Source organism: Rhinoderma darwinii, chromosome 5 (genome assembly GCF_050947455.1).
Source record: "Rhinoderma darwinii isolate aRhiDar2 chromosome 5, aRhiDar2.hap1, whole genome shotgun sequence".
In the NCBI taxonomy this organism is placed as follows: Eukaryota; Metazoa; Chordata; class Amphibia; order Anura; family Rhinodermatidae; genus Rhinoderma; species Rhinoderma darwinii.
The window spans coordinates 166315800-166334789 of NC_134691.1; the positions used below are offsets into that span (position 1 = coordinate 166315800).

The 18990-nt window shown below is 43.8% G+C and overlaps 1 long non-coding RNA gene across 1 annotated transcript; it reads left to right on the plus strand.

The window, feature by feature from the left end:
- The first annotated feature begins 4538 nt into the window (after window positions 1-4538).
- On the plus strand, window positions 4539-8356 carry LOC142652804 (uncharacterized). Its single transcript, XR_012847932.1, has 2 exons — window positions 4539-4601; window positions 7848-8356. It is a non-coding gene; the product is annotated as an uncharacterized LOC142652804 (long non-coding RNA).
- Window positions 8357-18990: the final 10634 nt, after the last annotated feature.

Consider the following 18990-nt stretch of genomic DNA (forward strand, 5'->3'; position numbering starts at 1 on the left):
AGGAAGGGCAGAGAACTCTTCTCAAAGACGCACTTCTCCAGCTTGGCGTATAAATGGTTCTCCCTTAATCGTAGTAGAAGCTGACAGACATGCCTCCGATGAGTCGTCGGATCTTGGGAGAAAATCAAAATATCATCGAGATTAACAACAACACAGACATAGAAGAGATCTCGGAAGATATCATTAACAAACTCCTGAAACACTGCAGTAGCGTTGCACAGTCCGATGGGCATCATTAGGTATTCGTAGTGCCCGTCCCGGGTGTTAAATGCCGTCTTCCATTCATCACCCCAGGGAATCCGGACTAGATTATAAGCACCCCGTAGGTCTAGCTTAGAAAATTTTTTTGCTCCTCGTATGCGATCAAATAGCTCAGACATATGTGGCAACGGGTATTTGTTCTTGACCGTGATCTGGTTGAGACCATGGTAGTCAATGCAGGGTCGAAGGGATCCGTCCTTCTTTTTAACGAAGAAGACTCCAGCCCCGGCCGGGGAGGAAGACTTTCGTATGAAACCCCTCTCCAGATTCTCCTTGATATAGGCTGACATGGATAGAGACTCTGGCAAGGACAGAGGATATACTTGACCACGGGGGAGAGAGGCATTAGGAACCAGTTCAATGGGGCAGTCATAAGTCCGATGTGAAAGCAGCGTCTCTGCCTCCCTTTTGCTGAAAACATCTGCATACTGAGATAACTGGGGAGGCAGTCCCGCCAATGACTGAGGCAGAGAAGGCTTGACAGGATGGATCTGCAACAGACAACGACCAAAGCACTTGGAGCCCCATTGGAGAACCTCTCCAGAATTCCAGTCCAGAACTGGGGCATGTAGTCGAAGCCAAGGCAGGGCCAGCAGAACAGGATTGATGGCCTTGGGCAAAACAAGGAAATAAATCAGTTAAAAATTAAGGACTCCAACCTGGAGCTTCAACGGCTTGTCTTTAGAAACAAAGGGATCAGACAGAGGCAGTCCATTAACTGAGGCAACAGCCAAAGACGTCTCTAGGGGAACTGTGGGAAACTGAAGATGATCCACTTTCTGGATGGAGTTTGCAGCAGAACCAGAGTCAAGGCAGAAACTTGATGCATCCTTTCGCCGGATACTAGGGTCACAGGAATAGTCAACTTGGAACAGAATGCTTTGTTAGGTAATGGGGTCCCTCAGGCCTCTGGGGACACAGACGCACAATATGGCCTCCTTGGCCGCAATACAAACAAAGTCCAGAAGTGCGTCTGTGTTGTTTCTCCTTGGTAGACAATTTGACATAGTTACTCTGCATAGGATCCTCTGGTGGGACGACTGAGGAGAATTGCTGGAAAGTAGAATCCAGCCTGGGAAGTTCTCTCTCCCGGAGAACCTCTTGGGAACGCTCCCGGACCCTCATGTCAACCCGGGAGGCGAGTAGGATAAGATCGTCCAGAGTAGATGGCAGATCGCGAGCAGCCAGCTCGTCCGTAATCCCTGAAGACAGTCCCTGCCAGAATGTGGCCACCAAAGCCTCGTTGTTCCAGGTCAATTCAGCAGCCAGGATACGGAACTGAATGGCATACTCGCCCACGGAGAGGTATCCCTGGTGTAGGGTCAGCAAGGATGCAGCAGCCGAAGAAACTTTCCCAGGTTCCTCAAAGATCGAGCGGAAGGTCTGTAAGAAGCACTGCAAGTTACGGTTCTCTGGTCCCTGATATTTCCACAGAGGATTAGCCCATGCCAGGGCTTTGCCAGTAAGGAGAGAGATGATGACGGCGATCCTGACGTCATCCGAAGAGAAGGACCTGGCATGTAGTCTGAAGTGGATCAGACATTGATTCAAAAATCCCCTGCAGGACCTCGGGTCTCCGTCATAGTGTGGAAATAGCGGCAGGAAGCAAAGGGGATCGGTACCGGTACAGACAGGAAGTGTAGCAGGGGGAACAGCAGGAATGGGTGCGGTGACGACTGTGGTAGGAACAAGCAGCCGATGGGCTATGGCGTTCACTGACAGGAGGAGTTGGTCTTGTTGTGACTGGAGATCCTCCATCTCGGCCAGCATGACTTGTGTCGTCAAGGTCTCAGGTTGACCAGCGGGGTCCATGGCCTGAGCGTACTGTGACGAGGCGGGTTTGTGGACCCACTAGGCCGTACCGCAGTAGCGGGGAGGCAGCTGGCCAAACAACAGGAAATGTCACCAATACAATGTCTCGCACAAGGGTACCTGGATAGTCCAGACAGTGGCCACAGCTCTGGGACAGACGGGGAAGGGCGCAGCAGGTAACGCCAGATGTGGCGGATGACACAGGTGCCGCAGGTTGCACTAGACGTGGCGAGTTCCTCCGGACGTGGCAGATGACACAGGACGCGACACGACTCTGACACTAATAGGCACAGGAACAAGAACAGCACGGGATACAGGAACAGGTAACAAGGCACGGGTAACAACTGGAACGGGAAACACAAAGGGACCATTTGCAAGACATACTGGGAAAACTAACAACGCTCAGGCAAGGATCAGAAGGCCTGGGGCCTTCTTATAGACCAGGAAATCATGGCAGTTGATGATGATGATGATTTTCTTTGTGCGCACGCTGGCATTTTTACGGGACACAGCAGACCGGAGCGGAAGTGAGCGTCTCCCATGAAGGAGATGGGGACCAGCGCTCACGGATCCAAGGCTGCGGACGTCGGGAGGTGAGTAAACCCGACGGCCCGTGGCCATGGACGCTACATAGACTTTTACATTGACTGTGACTTGGCCAGCTGCCTCTCCGCTATGGTGGAGCGACCTAGGGGGTCCACATACCCCTAGATCGTGACAATGGGAATGTGATTCACATAATTGGAGGTTCTTTCAAAAATGTTTGTTCCTGAAACCATATTGTCAGTTGGAAGTAGTCTTTAATTGTTTGTTTGACTCTTTGTGGAAAAAGTGCAATAAATCTTTCCTATGTCACAAATAAAGTATGGACTTGCCTTTTTTATGAAGGGACACCCAAAGTCCATTTTTAAAAGGTTTGTAAGGTCAGTTTTTACAGAAACCATTTGAAGGTAGACGGGTGACTTTTAAGACAGGTCTGGAGCATTGCCCTTACCCCTGGTATAAAATAAAGCAATTTATGAGAACATGGGGAGCTGTTTAAGTATTCTGAATCCAGTGCTTAAAATGGGCAATACAATTGGGTGAGTATTATTCCTGGGGTTCATGGACAAAGATAATACGTCTTGTGTTCAAAAGTTTGAATGACGGGATATGGTAATAATTTGCATTTTTGGAACTGTCATTGTTACACTTCAACTCTGAAGCATACAAAATTAATTTCTTTAGTACTGACTTTAAATGGACATAAACTTTTCATACAACTTGTGCTCTAATCTAATAGTATATCTCATATCTAGCAATTTTCCAATTCTGTTTCTTCATAAATAATTCTGTTTTATCCTTGCAAAGTCTGTATGAAGTTTCTGCCAATAGGTATCCCCCTTTCTGTAAACTGCTGTGCACTACCGGTTGTCATGTAAATTCTGTCTCTAGTTACAGAGCAGAGGAGACGGACTGCAAGGAGTGGGGGTGTGTATCTCTGCTATAGCTGCCTGTACTCACAGCCTGCCTGACTGACTCTGCAAACTGCCAGTTCATCACTCCTGGAATACATGTAAGTTCTCTTCTTAGTACTGCTCTCTCATGTAATTGTTACAGTAACTGCTTGTGTCTCTTTGCTTTGTTATAGCTTTTTTTTTCCCAACAGCTAGCCAACCTTCTTGTTTCCTAGTCTATTTCATGCATACCTTCTACTTGCCTCCATTGCCTGCGATGTCTTTGCATTTCCCTGATTCCATGTGCACTTTTCCCTATGCTGTCTAATGATTGATGCAAGTATCTCTCAATAATATCTAAAAAACTGCATGTGAGCGCTAAAGGTAATTTTTTTGACACGAATCGTGTAAAAATTGTGCCATTTTTCCACAATTTCACAAACATTGCAGCAAAATGGTACGGTTTTTGTATAATTCGTGTGAAAAACACATTTTTGCTGCAACATGAGAACCCAGCATTAGCGCTTACATGCATCTTTTGAGTTATTATTGAGAAATACTTGTAGCAAACATTAGACAATATAGGGCAAAGTGCACATGGAGTCAGCAACATATTTAATATATTTTGTGGGCTTAGTCTCAAGAGAGATGTAAGTCTCCCTTTATATAGGTATGTTCAGTGTAGAGACCCCCTGTATGAGGTCAGCATGTTGTGGCAGGTGGGCTCGCACAATTTGATCAAACTGAGCGCTAGGAACCTCACATTTATAAGTATAATAAATATAGCAATAACTCATTTTAAAATAGTAATAAAAATATATAAAAAAATATTGAAGTTACATATACTGTATATATCCTAGCGCCAGCAGTGTGCATCTGAATCTTTTTGTCTTAGAATATGTTGCATTGTATTCACAGGACATTAGCACCTGCACATTTATTTCATTTGTATTGTCTATTTGAGAGGTGGTGACGCACTCCATCTTAGTTGTGCTCTTCTTCTACCTATCAAGCTTTGGTTTTATTTAGAACAGAAAAAAATGACTCCTACCTACCCTGAGCTCATTTTGTCTGCTTAGTCTCAAGAGAGAGGTAAGTCTCCTATTACATAGACCTAATATTCAGTGTAGAAACCCCATGTATGAGGTCGTCTTGTCATGGCAGATGGGCCTGCACACGTTGTTTACACTGTATACTATAGACTATACACTATATATTTAAAATAATAAAAATGTATCAAAAATATGGAAGGTACACATATATTATTAGCACCTGCACATTTATTTCATGTTTCAGGAGATGCAGAGTAACCATGTTGTTTGTACTGTCCAAGGTATTGCCCTTTTCAACTTTTCAGTGCTTGGTTAACAAAATGCTAGAGAATATTGAAGGCATATTCAGCCTGACCAACTCCCAAAACCAAAAAGCCGTTTATGTTCTATTTAGGGACTGCAGGCTACTATAGGAAATTTGTTCCTAACTGTAGTGACATAGCAAAACATTTAACTGACTTCACCAAGAAGAAACTATGTTAAATATTTATATGGACTGCCAACTGCAGAGTTCTCTGGCAGTTTTTAAAACTGCCCTTGCCAGTGCTCCAGTCTTGCAAAGCACAGATTTTACTCACAAGTTTGTGGTGTAGGAAGTTTCTACCGAGGGAGGTGGCCTGTCACAATCTAGAGGTATGTGGACCCATTAGGCCGCTCCGCTGTAGCAGAGTAGCTGCTGGCCAAGCAACAATCTATTTATAGTCTGTGCAAAGTCTTTAACACAAGAGTACCTGTAGGAGTCCAGACAGACACGATGTGTAGCAGAGGCTTCAGCACAGATGGAGCTTGACGTGGTAGATGACACCAGATATGACAGATGATACCAGACATGGCAGATGATAACAGACGTGGCAGATGACACCAGACGTGGCAGATGATACCAGACGTGGCGGATTACTCACGCGACTCCAACTAAAGGCTTAGGCTCAGGAAACAAACACAGCAACAGGATACAGGAAGCAGGATACGGGAACACTGGGAGCAGGAAGAACTAAGGGACCGTTTGCAATACGAACATGGAAAGACAACAACAACGCTCAGTCAAGGAGTGGGGGTGGAGCCATTTTTGTAGTCCAGGGTGATCTGGGGATTAAATAGGAAACTTTTAGTATTTGCCTTAGGAGAGAGTCCAGGACAGGACAGCTGCGCGAGCTGGCATCTCCGAGGAGAGAGACCTGGCAGGAAGCCAGGAGTCCTCGTCGTGGCCGTCCAAAGGAGAGGAACAGCGGCAGTACGCGACTGCAGCTGTTACCTTGCCTATGCCCCTGTAGAGAAGGAATGTTTGTCCATTGTATGGCCCTTGCAGAAATTGCAGGCATACCTCTATGAGAGCAGATTAACAGTAGTGACCCACCACAACCCCTTTATTTGGTTACACAGGGTGGCAGGTGATCACAGGAAGCTGCTGAGATGGAGTTTAGCCTTGCAACAATATGACTTCACTATCCAAAATAAAAAGGGCATAGAGTATGGCAACCCAGAAGGGTTATTGCGCAAGGGAAAAGTGGCCGAGATTGGCTTGGGCTATTGATGACTATATCAATGATCCCATACCATGTCTTAAAGAAACAGTGTCACCAACATTTTTTTTTTTATATCAGTTGTATGTTAGGGTTTTATTAAAAACGTTTATATATATTTGTGTGTTTGTGTGTTACTTTTTTCTATTTTTACACTTTTTCTTCCCTATGGGGGCTGCCATTTTTTTTTCCATTTCTGTATGTGTCGATTAACGACACATACAGACATGGAATACGGCAGCTCCAGTCCCATAGGGACTGTGAACGGGGCCCGTTCCATCCACTTTGGTGTACGCCGTGTGTGCGGGAACGGCGCATGCGCCGCTCCCACACAGTCCGATTTGAAATGCGCGCCGTCCGGCGCCATTTTCCTGTGGACCGGAAGTCGCGGCCGGGCAGTAAGATTACTACTTCCGGTCGCGGCTTCCGGACTTGTGCACATGGAGCAGCGGCAGCAGATGGAGCGGACGGACCGGAGGGAGCGGCGGTGACTGGAGCAGGTAAGTGATTTCTATGTATGTTCGTGTTTCAGTGTGTTTTACTAGTGTATGTAAACCTTCTACACTGTGTGTTAGCTCAAAAATGGCGACACACAGTGTAGGAGGTTAGACCGTTCAAACCCATCGTTTCTCCCGGCACTAGCCAGGATAAAGGAGGGGGGGATTCTGAGAGCTCACTAGAGCGAGGGATTTTTTCCCAATTTTGCAGCATAAAGCAATGTGGTTGCTTTACCACATGCAATGCTGCAATTTTGGGAAGTGCTCCATCTAGTGACCAGTGCTGGGAAATATTATAAATTGAATCCAATTTATAATATTTCCTGACTCGTGAAAAAAATAAAAAAATTAGAACAATGTTTAATCACCTACACACTAATTGTTTAACTAAAAAAAAAAAAACATGTTTTGCTGGCAACACATTACCTTTAAGGCGTGAGGTGTTGGGTTAATATGTAATTTCAGTTTCCTAATCAAAATTAGGTTGACCGATTTAGAACCCCTTAAGAAGAAAAGCTTTGGTTTTCTTAAGGAATGTCTATCTCTGGTCATCAAAGGATGTCCAACCTAAGGCAAATTTTTAATAGGCTCTATGCTCACCAAGGTGCCAGAAGTATGGATTGAAGATTTTATCACTAAGGCCAGGGTATAGCATTAGATAAAATCCTCACCCAGGCGTCGAGGTAATTGCCCACACATTCTGACAAAGAATCACGGCACGAGAGACAGTGACCACACCTGAAGCAAAAGGGGCAGTGAAAACCCCTCAGATGACGGTGGTCACATCTGACACCGGCATCTGAGGGGTTAGATGCTTGCAATCAGAAATTTTTCTGATCACATGAATTGCCTCTGGGTCCCTGCTCTGCAACACAGCAGAGACCCGGCGGCTATGGCGCCCACTCTGCTTCTGAGCGGGCGCTATATTTAAAGACCATTTCCCAATGTAGATCTACAGATCAGCGACATGAAAGGGTTAAGCTTGGAGCTACTGACTGCCAGGCAATGTCCCGTTAAGGGATTAGCCAGCAGACTAGTTTCTCTGGTCTTCTCACATTGACTTGGAGGAGCAAATGGTGTGGTCCTCCCATCTTAATAAAACCCCTTGGGATGGGAGGTTCTTACTCTTTAGACCTCCTCCAGCTAATGTAGAGAACACAGTCCGCCCTTCTTTGGTTTTGTAATACTAGTTTTTTGCAAAATGCTTGTACATATGGTGCGTGTATGCACTTGTTAAATGGTGTATATTTATATTATTTTCTGTTTCAGATGTTACAGCTGGCGGTGTGGAAGGACCTTATTTAGTTCCAGTTCAGAACTAGGAGAAGTAAAAATCACATGACATACCTACAAAGACTTGCCCACAGAAACACACCCACAGGAACCACCAGGAATGAACTATTGGCCAAAATTATGGCCATATTATAGTAGTGTTTGATATGCTCTGATTGATTAATGTATGCACAAATGATTGCATGTAATATTTTATCTCTAGGAGATTCCAAAAGAAAATACGGAAGTTTTAGAGTTTCTCAGCAGTACTATATATAGATGAGGTGAGGCGTACGCTTCATTATCATATAAACAGCCTCCTCTCAGTGACATCATCAGCCAGTGGAATGGAGGGAAAAAATGGATTTAAAATGCCAGAAAAAGGGAGGAACTGTGTGAGACTTTGAATGATTCATATATGGAAAAAGCTTTTGTGTCGGTGAGTGTTCCATTTTCTGTTATTTATATCCTTTTTTATTAAAAGAAAAAACACCTTTTTAAATATTTCTCTGTATATTATGAAAATTCTCTTTTTTTGTTACGCACTGTACTATTGTATAATATATCTGAAAATGTAATACATTTTTCCTTGTAGTCCCAATAACATCGTGTCTCTGCAGAAAATATTATCTGTTCGATTAAGATTTAGGGTATGTGTACACGATGAGAGGCTTTTACGGCTGAAATGACAGACTGTTTTCAGAAGAAAACAGCTGCCTCGTTTCAGACGTAAAAGCTCCTCCTCGCATTATGCGAGGCATCTGTGACGCTCATAAATCTTGAGCTGCTCTTCATTGAGTTCAATGAAGAACGGCTCAAATTACGTTGCAAAGAAGCGCCCTGCACTTCTTTGCCAAGGCAGTCAATTTACGCGTCGTCGTTTGACAGCTGTCAAACGACGACGCGTAAATTACAGGTCATCTGCACAATACGTCGGCAAACCCATTCAAATGAATGGGCAGATGTTTGCCGACGTATTGTAGCCCTATTTTCAGGCATAAATCGAGGCATAATACGCCTCGTTTACGCCTGAAAATAGGTCGTGTGAACCATGCCTAACTGTGAGTATACAGATGTAGCCGTCTTTATCTTGACTTTTAATGCATTAAATACACAGTGGCTAGATCCTTTATCTTTACTTTTTCAATGGCTTTTGTTGTGTGATATCAAGCTGCAGCAAGTTATCAGAGTCAAGCTAAAGATGGCTACATCCGTACTGTGAATGCTGTGAGTATCTAAGGTCAATTCTGTGAAGAATAGCAAGGGTTAACTTGAAGTTGTATCCAGAAAAGTGTTCAACTTATTTTATTTTAGGTCCTATCGCTTAGGTTAAATAGTTCAATAGGTGGTGGCAGTGGTCTGATAGCTAGTTGAGGGGATTTAGCATAAAATTGTCACCTAAGAATATGAATCTGTGTGATAAATCTAATAGGCTCAATAGTTTTCATCCCTCCTAGTGATTTGAGCTAAGGGTTTAGATCGTCATAGGAATCAATATTAAAGTCTCAGAAATCATACACATAAGATTATTGAGCTAACAACTATCTTCCCCCAATTCCCCCATAAACATTCCCATTTAGCTCAGAGAAATGGTCATGTATGTTATTTCATTAAGTACAAAGACGGAAGCTGCTGCTAGACTCTTCTTGGTCCACTTAGCTCACAGGGAAACAATAGGTCAGGAAAAACTAACTCATCCAAACCTTGTTTCACCTGCGGAAGGACTGTGTGTCGTGAAATATCTAATGTCAGGGGCACCCTGGGCTATTGCCTGGGGGACACATGGTCGCACGGCCCCCATAAGGTGTTAATAAAATGTGTTTGTTGGTTTGGTATGTTTGCTCTCTCCCCCCTACCGTCTTTTCTCCATTATTATTTTATATTAGAATGGTACTTACCATCCTGATGTCCCCCTGGTAAGCTGTGCTGGTGGCATTAGCCGGTTCCAGATGTTTCGGTCTCTGGGCAGTTTTGAGATTGGTCCCAGCTGATCCGACCCAGGTCATCTATGCAGTTGCATGAGCGGGTTCTAGTAGATTCTATCTCCAGGCAGATTTCCGGTTAAGGCCAGCTGATTCATTCAAAATCCAAAAGGCGGGAAAATATAAAAGAAGCAGTTTGTCGTGGTCAAGCAGCCAGTTTTGAAGATTGGACCGTCGCCATGGATGTCCTGCTAATGGAGCTGATGAGGAGAGCGGAGTCGGAAGGAGAAGACTGGATGAGGCAATGTCTAGCAGCAGTGTTGCAGAGAGAGGATGCTGGAAGAAGCGAACTTAATGCGCCGGAAGACGTCATAGAGGAAGCGGTATCTACTGCTGGGTCGTCGCTCAAGGTTCCGTCATCAGCTGCAGCCAAGAAGAGGAAGTCCGCAGCAGTGTCATTGCTGATGGTGGTGCAAAGTTCGGGACGTGCGCACCAAGCGCCGGAGCTTGAAGGAATACAGCGTACCGCGTCATCAAGGAAGGCGGCGCACAGTACCGGAAGTGCGCCGCAAGTGCTGCCTCCATTGTCTAATCCGCTGGCTAGAAGGTTAGTCAGTAGGGAGCAGGAGACAGCGTTTTGGTCGGCTATTCCCTCCTGCTCCAAGGATTTTTTAGAGCTCACTGGATTTAGAGGTGGCGCAGGATTTTTCTTCAAAGATACAGCAGAGGAAGAGGAGCCGGAAGACTAGGGTGGCTTATTCTCCACCCCCACAAGTATCAAGAAGAAGAAGAAGAGGTTCTAGGTGTCAACCTTCCAGTCAGCAATTTTACAGGCAAGCAGCAGGATGCAGCAGGAGCGGTGCCCGACCCAGGACAGGTGGAACAGAGTGGTGAGATGCCAGCTACCCCTTATCTGTCCCACCCCTCCCCCTCCCCTTAATACTAATGTAATGTTTGATTTTTTTAACGTTATTGGCTGATTTGGTTAGTAAATCAGCAGTTCCCTCTACTTCCCCAGCTGATGTATGGAAGCATAGTAGTCAGCAGTAACAGAATACTGGTTTTGCTAGTAATATTCCTGTTTTAGAGAAAGGAGTTGGTGTTTCTGAAACGTGTTGTAAGGAAGTTATGTCTTGCGATATTTCACCATTAGGTTTTCATTTACAGCCAGCAATTAAGGAGCGTATTTGGAGAAACGAGTTTATAGATTTGTTTACCTTACTTCCATCTGCGAAAGAGACACTTGTCAAGCAGGATGGAAAATCTGAAAAGGATGACGATAAAAAAAGTATTTCTTTAACTGGCTACCGGCGTTCTGCATCTATGCTTCTGTTTTAGGTGCTTCTTCATTTAAGTGTAGTAATTTATTCCAGCACATAGACATACTTCTGGAGGCTTACCGCCAGTTTGGCGGTTTAGCATGGTACAATTATGATGAAATGTTTCGTCAGAAGATGGCAGTATACCCTTCGCTGAAATGGGGCACTAAGGACGTTGGTTTGTGGCTTAGTTTAATGCTTCCACAAAGGTCGGTGCCCAAGCAACAGCCTAGTTCTCAGAATACATTGAGGAAAGGAGTTTGCTTCGCTTATAATAAAGCCCTGTGTAAATGGTTGAACAATTGTCGGTATAAACACGAATGTTCCTTTTGTAGGGGTTCACACCCAATGTGTCGTTGTTTCAAAAAAGCAAACCAGTCTCAAACCCCTAGTACAAAAGAACAGTTATCCAAAAGCATGGACGCCAGTGAAATTAATAAGAATTGCGCCGTGGCTAGAAATTTTCCCAGACAGGGAGAAAGGTAATTTAATTTTTAATGGTTTTACGTTTGGTTTTGATATCCCTTCTTTCAAAGGATCTGGTTGTTGCTGGGTGGATAATTAGAAATCCATCCAGCAGCATAAGGATATTGTTCATCAAAAAATCCTGAAACAGCTTGAAACTGGCAGGATCGCTGGTCCTTTTAGACATCCGCCGTTTACAGACTTTAGACTTTCACGTTTGGGAATTGTCCCTAGGAAAGAATTGAATTCATTCCGTTTAATACATCATCTTTCTTACCCGTTTAAGGCTTCATTAAACGATGATGCTGACAAGTCTAAAGCGACAGTACACTATGCATCTTTTGATCAGGCTGTCTCTTTATTGAGACGGTCTGGTCAAAATGCTTTTTTAGCAAAGGCTGATATCAAATCAGCCTTTCGTTTATTACCTGTTAACCTTGCAGGTTTCAACTCTCTAGGTTTTCAATTTGAAGGTGATTATTTTTATGACAAATGTTTACCAATGGGTTTTTCTTTATCTTGTTTTTATTTTGAGGCATTTTCATCCTTTTTTACTTTGGGTAGTGCAGAAACAAATTCCGGAGGGAGGTGTTCTGCACTATCTTGATGACTTTGTTTATAGGTGATGCTAGTTCTGAGTTATGTTATTCCTTATTGTTACATTTTTCATGACATTTTTTGGTGTTCCATTAGCAGAGGAGAAGACAGTTTTTCCATGTAGATCATTAGAATTTTTAGGTATTAGAATAGATTCTGAAAGAATGGAATTTAGTTTTTTTTCAAAATGACTGTATTTTTCAACCAGGGGTCTTAAATCTCCTAGGGCCCATATTAGGCTAACCGTCCAGCTTAAAGAAGATTTAGCCGTATGGTTAGAATTTTTATCTAAATTTAATGGCCACAGTTGCTGGCAGTTTAATTTTGAGGATTCTGACTCTTTGTCTATATTTACGGATGCAGCCGGTAGTATAGGCTACGGGGCATTCCTTAACCCCTTCCCACTTTTGGGCGTGACTGTACGTCCAAATTCAAAGTGCATTCCCGCACATGGGCGTACAGGAGCTGTGCGCGCTTTATCTTCAGCGGCTGTCAGCTGTTATACACAGCTGACATCCCGCTGCAATGGCTGCAATGGCAGTTACCGCTGATTGCAGCCATTTAACCTCTTCAATGCGGCTGTCAATGGCGTCCGCCGCATTGAAGTGGTTGACAGAGGGAGGGAGCTCTCTCTGCACCCCCCGCCCCCCCGCGACAGATCACGGGTGGCGATGGTTGCTAGGCTTCCTGGTTGCCCAGGTACGGAAGCCGCCTATTAGGTCCTGCCCGAGGCAGGACCTAATACGCTAACTGTCAGATGAAGAATGACAGTTACTCACTACATAAATAGTGCAGTGTATTGTACCGGGGATCAGAAGACCAGATCTTCAAGTCCCCAGGTAAGTGTAAAAAAAAAAGTGAAAAAAGTAAAAAAAAAAGTTAAAGAAAAATAAATAAATAAAAGTTTTAACTAATAAAAACAACAATCGCCCTGTTTCCCTGATCAACTTCTTTATTATTAGAAAAAAAATTAAAACATGAAAAAAAACTATACATAATAGGTATTGCCGCGTTCGGAACGGCCTGATCTATAAAAATGTCACATTATTTTTACCGCACGGTGAACACCGTACATTTTTTTAATAAAAAACAATGACAGCATTTTATTTTTTGGTCATCTTGTCTCAAAAAAAATGTAATAAAAAGTGATCAAAAAGTTGCAAGTAACGCAAAATGGTACCAATAGAAACTACAGTTCGTCATGCATAAAACAAGCCGTCCCGCAGCAATATCAACTAAAAATAAAAAAGTTATGGCTGTCAGGAAATGGCGACACTAAAACATGATTTTTTTTAGAAAAGAGTATTTTTATTGTGGGAACGTAGTGAAACGTAAAAAAACTATATCAATTTGGTGTCGCTGTAATCGTCTCGCCCCGCAGAATAAAGAATACATGATGTTTATACTGCACGGTGAACACTGTAAAAAAACAAAAAAACCGTGCTAGAATTGCTGTTTTTTGGTTTCCTCATCTCCCAAAAAATTGAATAAATAGTGATAAAAAAAAAATCGCATGTACCCCAGAATAGAACCAATAAAAATGACAGCTTGTTCCACAAAAAACAAGCCCTCACACAGCTCCGTCAATGGAAAAATAACACGTTATGACTCTCAAAACACAATGATGCAAAATGAAGGACCAGACAAATTTTTTAGGTCCAGTAGAATTTCACTAAATACCCCATATCCTCATTTGCTGGACCCTACAGGTGGACCCTGTAGATGCAGCGGAGATGAGGAAACTTTAGGGCCTTGTGCGGCTTATGGGCTAGTGAAGAAGTCAAAGATTAGGCAATACTGGAGCGCAGATATTTTGTATAATACCCAATAAACCCCGGCCTGTGCATAAAGGATTGGTTCAAAGCGTACCCCACCAATGCATGGATTATTCATTCACCCCATTATTACATCATCCTATTATGACCTGTTGCACTCCGCCCAGTTTACATATACCCTGATGTACTCCGCCCAGTTTACATATACCCTGATGTACTCCACCCAGCTTACATATGCCCCCACATTATAAGCTAAAATACCAGTAAAACACCAAGCAAAATCTGCTCTTCAAAAGCCAAATGGTGGTCCAACTGAGCCTGGCAATGTACCCAAACGGCAATTTATGACCACATATGGGGTATTACTGTATTCTGGCGAACCCGCTTAACAATTTATGGGATGTGTGTCTACGGTGGTACAAGCTGGGCACAACACATTGGGCACTGAAATGGCATATCTGTGGAAAACAGCAATTTTCAATCTGCAACATCTATTGGTCAAAATGCTCACTACACCCCTAGATAAATTCTTTGAGGGATCTAGTTTCCAAAATGGGGTATGTTTTTGGGGGTTTCACTGTACTGATACTATAGCTCAATGCAACATGGTGTCAAAAAACGAATCTTGTAAAATCTCCACTCCAAATACTAAATGGCGCTCCTTCCCTTTAGAGCCTTGCTGTGTGTCCAAACAGCAGTTTATGACCACATGTGGGGTATTTCCCTACTCTGGAGAGAATGCTTTATAAATGTTACGGTGCTTTTTCTCTTTTATTTGTTGATAAAATGAAAAATTTTGAACTAATGCTACGTCTTATTGGAAAATAATGTAATTTTTCATTTTCACTGCCCATTTCTAATCAAATCTAGGAGACATCTGTGGGGTCGAAATGCTCACTACCCCCCTAGATTAATTCCTCAATGGGTGTAGTTTGCCAAATTGAGTCACTTTTGGGGAGTTTCCACTGTACTGGTACCTAAGGGGCCAGGGGCGTAACTAGGAAAGACTGGGCCCCATAGCAAACTTTTGACTGGGGCCCCCCCTCCCCCGGGTGTCACACAACTCCCCCCCCCTTGTAGATAGTGCCTTTTTTACAAACCCCCCCTTTTGATAACGCCATACAGCCCCCCTGTAGATAACGCCATACAGCCCCCTTTGTAGATATCTACAGAGGGGGCTGTATGGCGCTATCTACAGAGGGGGCTGTATGACGTTATCTACGGGGGGGGCTGTATGGCGTTATCTACGGGGGGACTGTATGGCGTTCCCTACAGGGGGGACTGTATGGCGTTCCCTACAGTGGGGACTGTATGGCGTTCCCTAAATGGGGGACTGTATGGCGTTCCCTACAGGGGGTGACTGTATGGCGTTCCCAACAGGGGGGGGCTGTATGGCACTATCTACAGGGGGGGCTGTATGGCGCTATCTACAGGGGGGGCTGTATGGCGCTATCTACAGGGGGGCTGTATGGCGCTATCTACAGGGGGGCTGTATGGCGTTATCTACAGGGGGGACTGTATGGCGCTATCTACAGAGGGGGCTGTATGGCGTTATCTAGAGGGGGGCTGTATGGCGTTATCTACGGGGGGGCTGTATGGCGTTATCTACAGGGAGTCTGTATGGCGTTCCCTACAGGGGGGTCTGTAGGGAACGCCCTACAGCCCCCCCTGTAGGGAACGCCATACAGCGTCCCCCCCTGTAGATAACGCCATACAGTGCCCCCCCTGTAGGGAACGCCATAAGCGTCCCCCCTCCCAAAAAAATGCGATCTACAGTGTGTCCTAATAAAAGACATGTATCCCCTATCCACAGGACAGGGGATACATGTGTGATTGCTGGTAGCGATAGAGAGAACGGGGGACTGAAAGTCCCCCTGAAGTTCTCCATGACTAACCTCTGACTTCCGGCGTCTGTGTCGACAGCTCAATAAAAATGAAAGGAGCACTGGTCACGCATGCGCACAAGCGGGAACGGCGCTCCATTCATTTCTCCATAGCTGCCGACACAGACCCCAGAAGTCCGAGGTTTGTGATGAGAACTTCAGGGGACTTTCAGTCCCCCGTTCTCCCTATCAACGCTAGCGATCACACATGTATCCCCTATCCTGTGGATATCCTGTGGATAGGGGATACATGTCTTTTGTTTAATGGCAGAGCGGGGAGATACCTCCCTGCTCTGCCGTACTGTTCAGTGGCGTCCCGCTGTAGCAGCCATAGCGGCTGCTAGTGGAGCCTGCGGCCATGGTGGGGGCCCGTGCCGGCGGGCGACACGGGCCCCCTCATGCCGTGGGCCCCGTAGCAGCCGCTACTGCTGCTACGGTGGTAGTTACGCCACTGTAAGGGGCTTTGCAAAAGCGACATGGTGCAGAAAAAACAATCCAACAAAATCTGCTCTCCAAAAGCCAAATGGCGCTCCTTCCCTTCTAAGCCCTGATGTGTATTCATACAGTGGTTTATTTCCACATATGGGGTATTTCCGTACTCTGGAGAAGTTGTTTTACAAATGTTGGGGTGCTTTTCCTCATTTATTTGTTGAAAAAATTAAAAATTCTGAGGTAAAGCTACATCTTATTGGAAAATAATGTAATTTTTCATTTTCACTGCCCAATTCTAATGAAATCTATGAAATACCTGTGTGGTCAAAATGATCACTACACCCCTAGATGAATTCCTCTAGGGGTGTATTTTCCCAAATGGAGTCACTTTTGGGGGGTTTCCTTTGTTTTTGCACCACAAGATCTCTTCTAACCTGACATGGTGCCTGAAATATAATTTAAGAAAAGGAAGGCCGAAAAATCCACTAGGTGCTCCTTTGCTTCTGGGGTCTTTTTTTTAGACCCGTAGCACACTAGGGCCACATATGGGATATTTGTAAAAACTGCAGAATCAGGGCAATAAATATTCAGTTGTGTTTCTTTGGTAAAAACCTTCAGTATTACAGGAAAAATGGATTAAAATGGAATTTCTGCAAAAAAAATGAAATTTGCAAATTTCCCTTCCACTTTGCATTAATTCCTGTGAAACGCATAAAGTGTGAAGAAACATTCTAAATGCTGTTTTGAATACTTTAAGGGGTGTCGTTTTTAAAATGGGGTGATTTGTGGGGGTTCCTAATATATAAGGCCCTCAAAGCTACTTCAGATCTGAACTGTTCCCTAAAAAAAATAGCCTTTTGAAATTTTCTTGAAAATGTGAGAAATTGCTGCTAAACTTATAAGCCTTGTAACGTCCTAGAAAAATAAAAGGATGTTCAAAAAATGATGCAAACATAAAGTAGACATATGTGAAATGTTAACTAGTCACTATTTATTGTGGTATAACTATCTGTCTTACAAGCAGATACATTTGAATTTAGAAAAATGCAAATTTTTGAAAATGTTCTCTAAATTTTGGTGTTTTTCACAAAAAATATTGAATTTATCGACCACATTTTTTCACCAACATAAAGTACAATATGTCACGAGAAAACAATCTCAGAATCGCTTGGATAGGTAAAAGCATTCCGGAGTTATTACCACATAAACTGACACATGTCAGATTTAAAAAATGAGGCTGTGTCATTTGGTGCAAAAGTGGCTGCGTCCTTAAGGGGTTAATGGTCAATGGTCGGCTGAATTATGGCCCAGTGCTTGGTGTTAAAATAAGGTTACTTCAAACATTGTCTTATTAGAATTATTTCCAGTTTTGGTAGCCATGGTTATATGGGGTCATGATTTTAAAGATAGGAGGATTTTATTGTTTACAGATAACAAAGGTGTGGTCTTTGCAATTAACATGTTATCTTCTAAATGTGACTTAGTAGTTAAGTTGTTAAGACATTTAACCTTATGTTGTCTTAAAGAGGCTCTGTCACCAGATTTTGCAACCCCTATCTCCTATTGCAGCAGATCGGTGCTGCAATGTAGATAAGAGTAACGTGGTTTTTTTTTTTTAAACGAGCATTTTTGGCCAAGTTATGACCATTTTTATATTTATGCAAATGAGGCTTTCTAAAGTACAACTGGGCGTGTTTAAAGTTAAAGTACAACTGGGCGTTTTTACTTCTTTTACTAGCTGGGCGTTGTGAATAGAAGTGTATGATGCTGACGAATCAGCATCATCCACTTCTCTTCGTTACCACCCAGCTTCTGGCAGTGCACAGACACACAGAGTGTTCTCGAGAGATCACGCTGTGACGTCACTCACTTCCTGCCCCAGGTCCTGCATCGTGTCGGACGAGCGAGGACACATCGGCACCAGAGGCTACATTTGATTCTGCAGCAGCATCGGCGTTTGCAGGTAAGTCGATGTATCTACTTACCTGCAAACGCTGATGCTGCTGCAGAATCAACTGTAGCCTCTGGTGCCGATGTGTCCTCGCTCGTCCGACACGATGCAGGACCTGGGGCAGGAAGTGAGTGACGTCACAGCGTGATCTCTCGAGAACACGCTGTGTGTCTGTGCACTGCAAGAAGCTGGGTGGTAACGAAGAGAAGTGGATGATGCTGATTCGTCAGCATCATACACTTCTATTCACAACGCCCAGCTAGTAAAAGAAGTAAAAACGCCCAGATGTACATACACAATACACGCCCAGTTGTACTTTAACTTTAAACACGCCCAGTTGTACTTTAGAAAGCCTCATTTGCATAAATATAAATATGGTCATAACTTGGCCAAAAATGCTCGTTTAAAAAAAAAAAAAAAAAACGTTACTCTTATCTACATTGCAGCGCCGATCTGCTGCAATAGGAGATAGGGGTTGCAAAATCTGGTGACAGAGCCTCTTTAAGTTGAATATCTGGTTGAAAGCTAGCTATATAGAAGGCAAAAAGAATGATATAGCAGATTCATTATCTCGTTGTCAGTGGCCGAGTTTCAGAACGCTGGCGCCAGAAGCGGAGCTTTGTGGAATTCTGTGTCCTCATTTATGGAATCTGATTTGGGACTAATCTATGTTAATATTCAGAGATCCTTGGCTTCGAGAACATGGACAGATTATTCAGCTGCTTGGAAGGAGTGGGTCACTTTTTGTGTTAATGAGAACTGTAATTTCTTTCATAATGAGGTAGGTCTAGTTTTG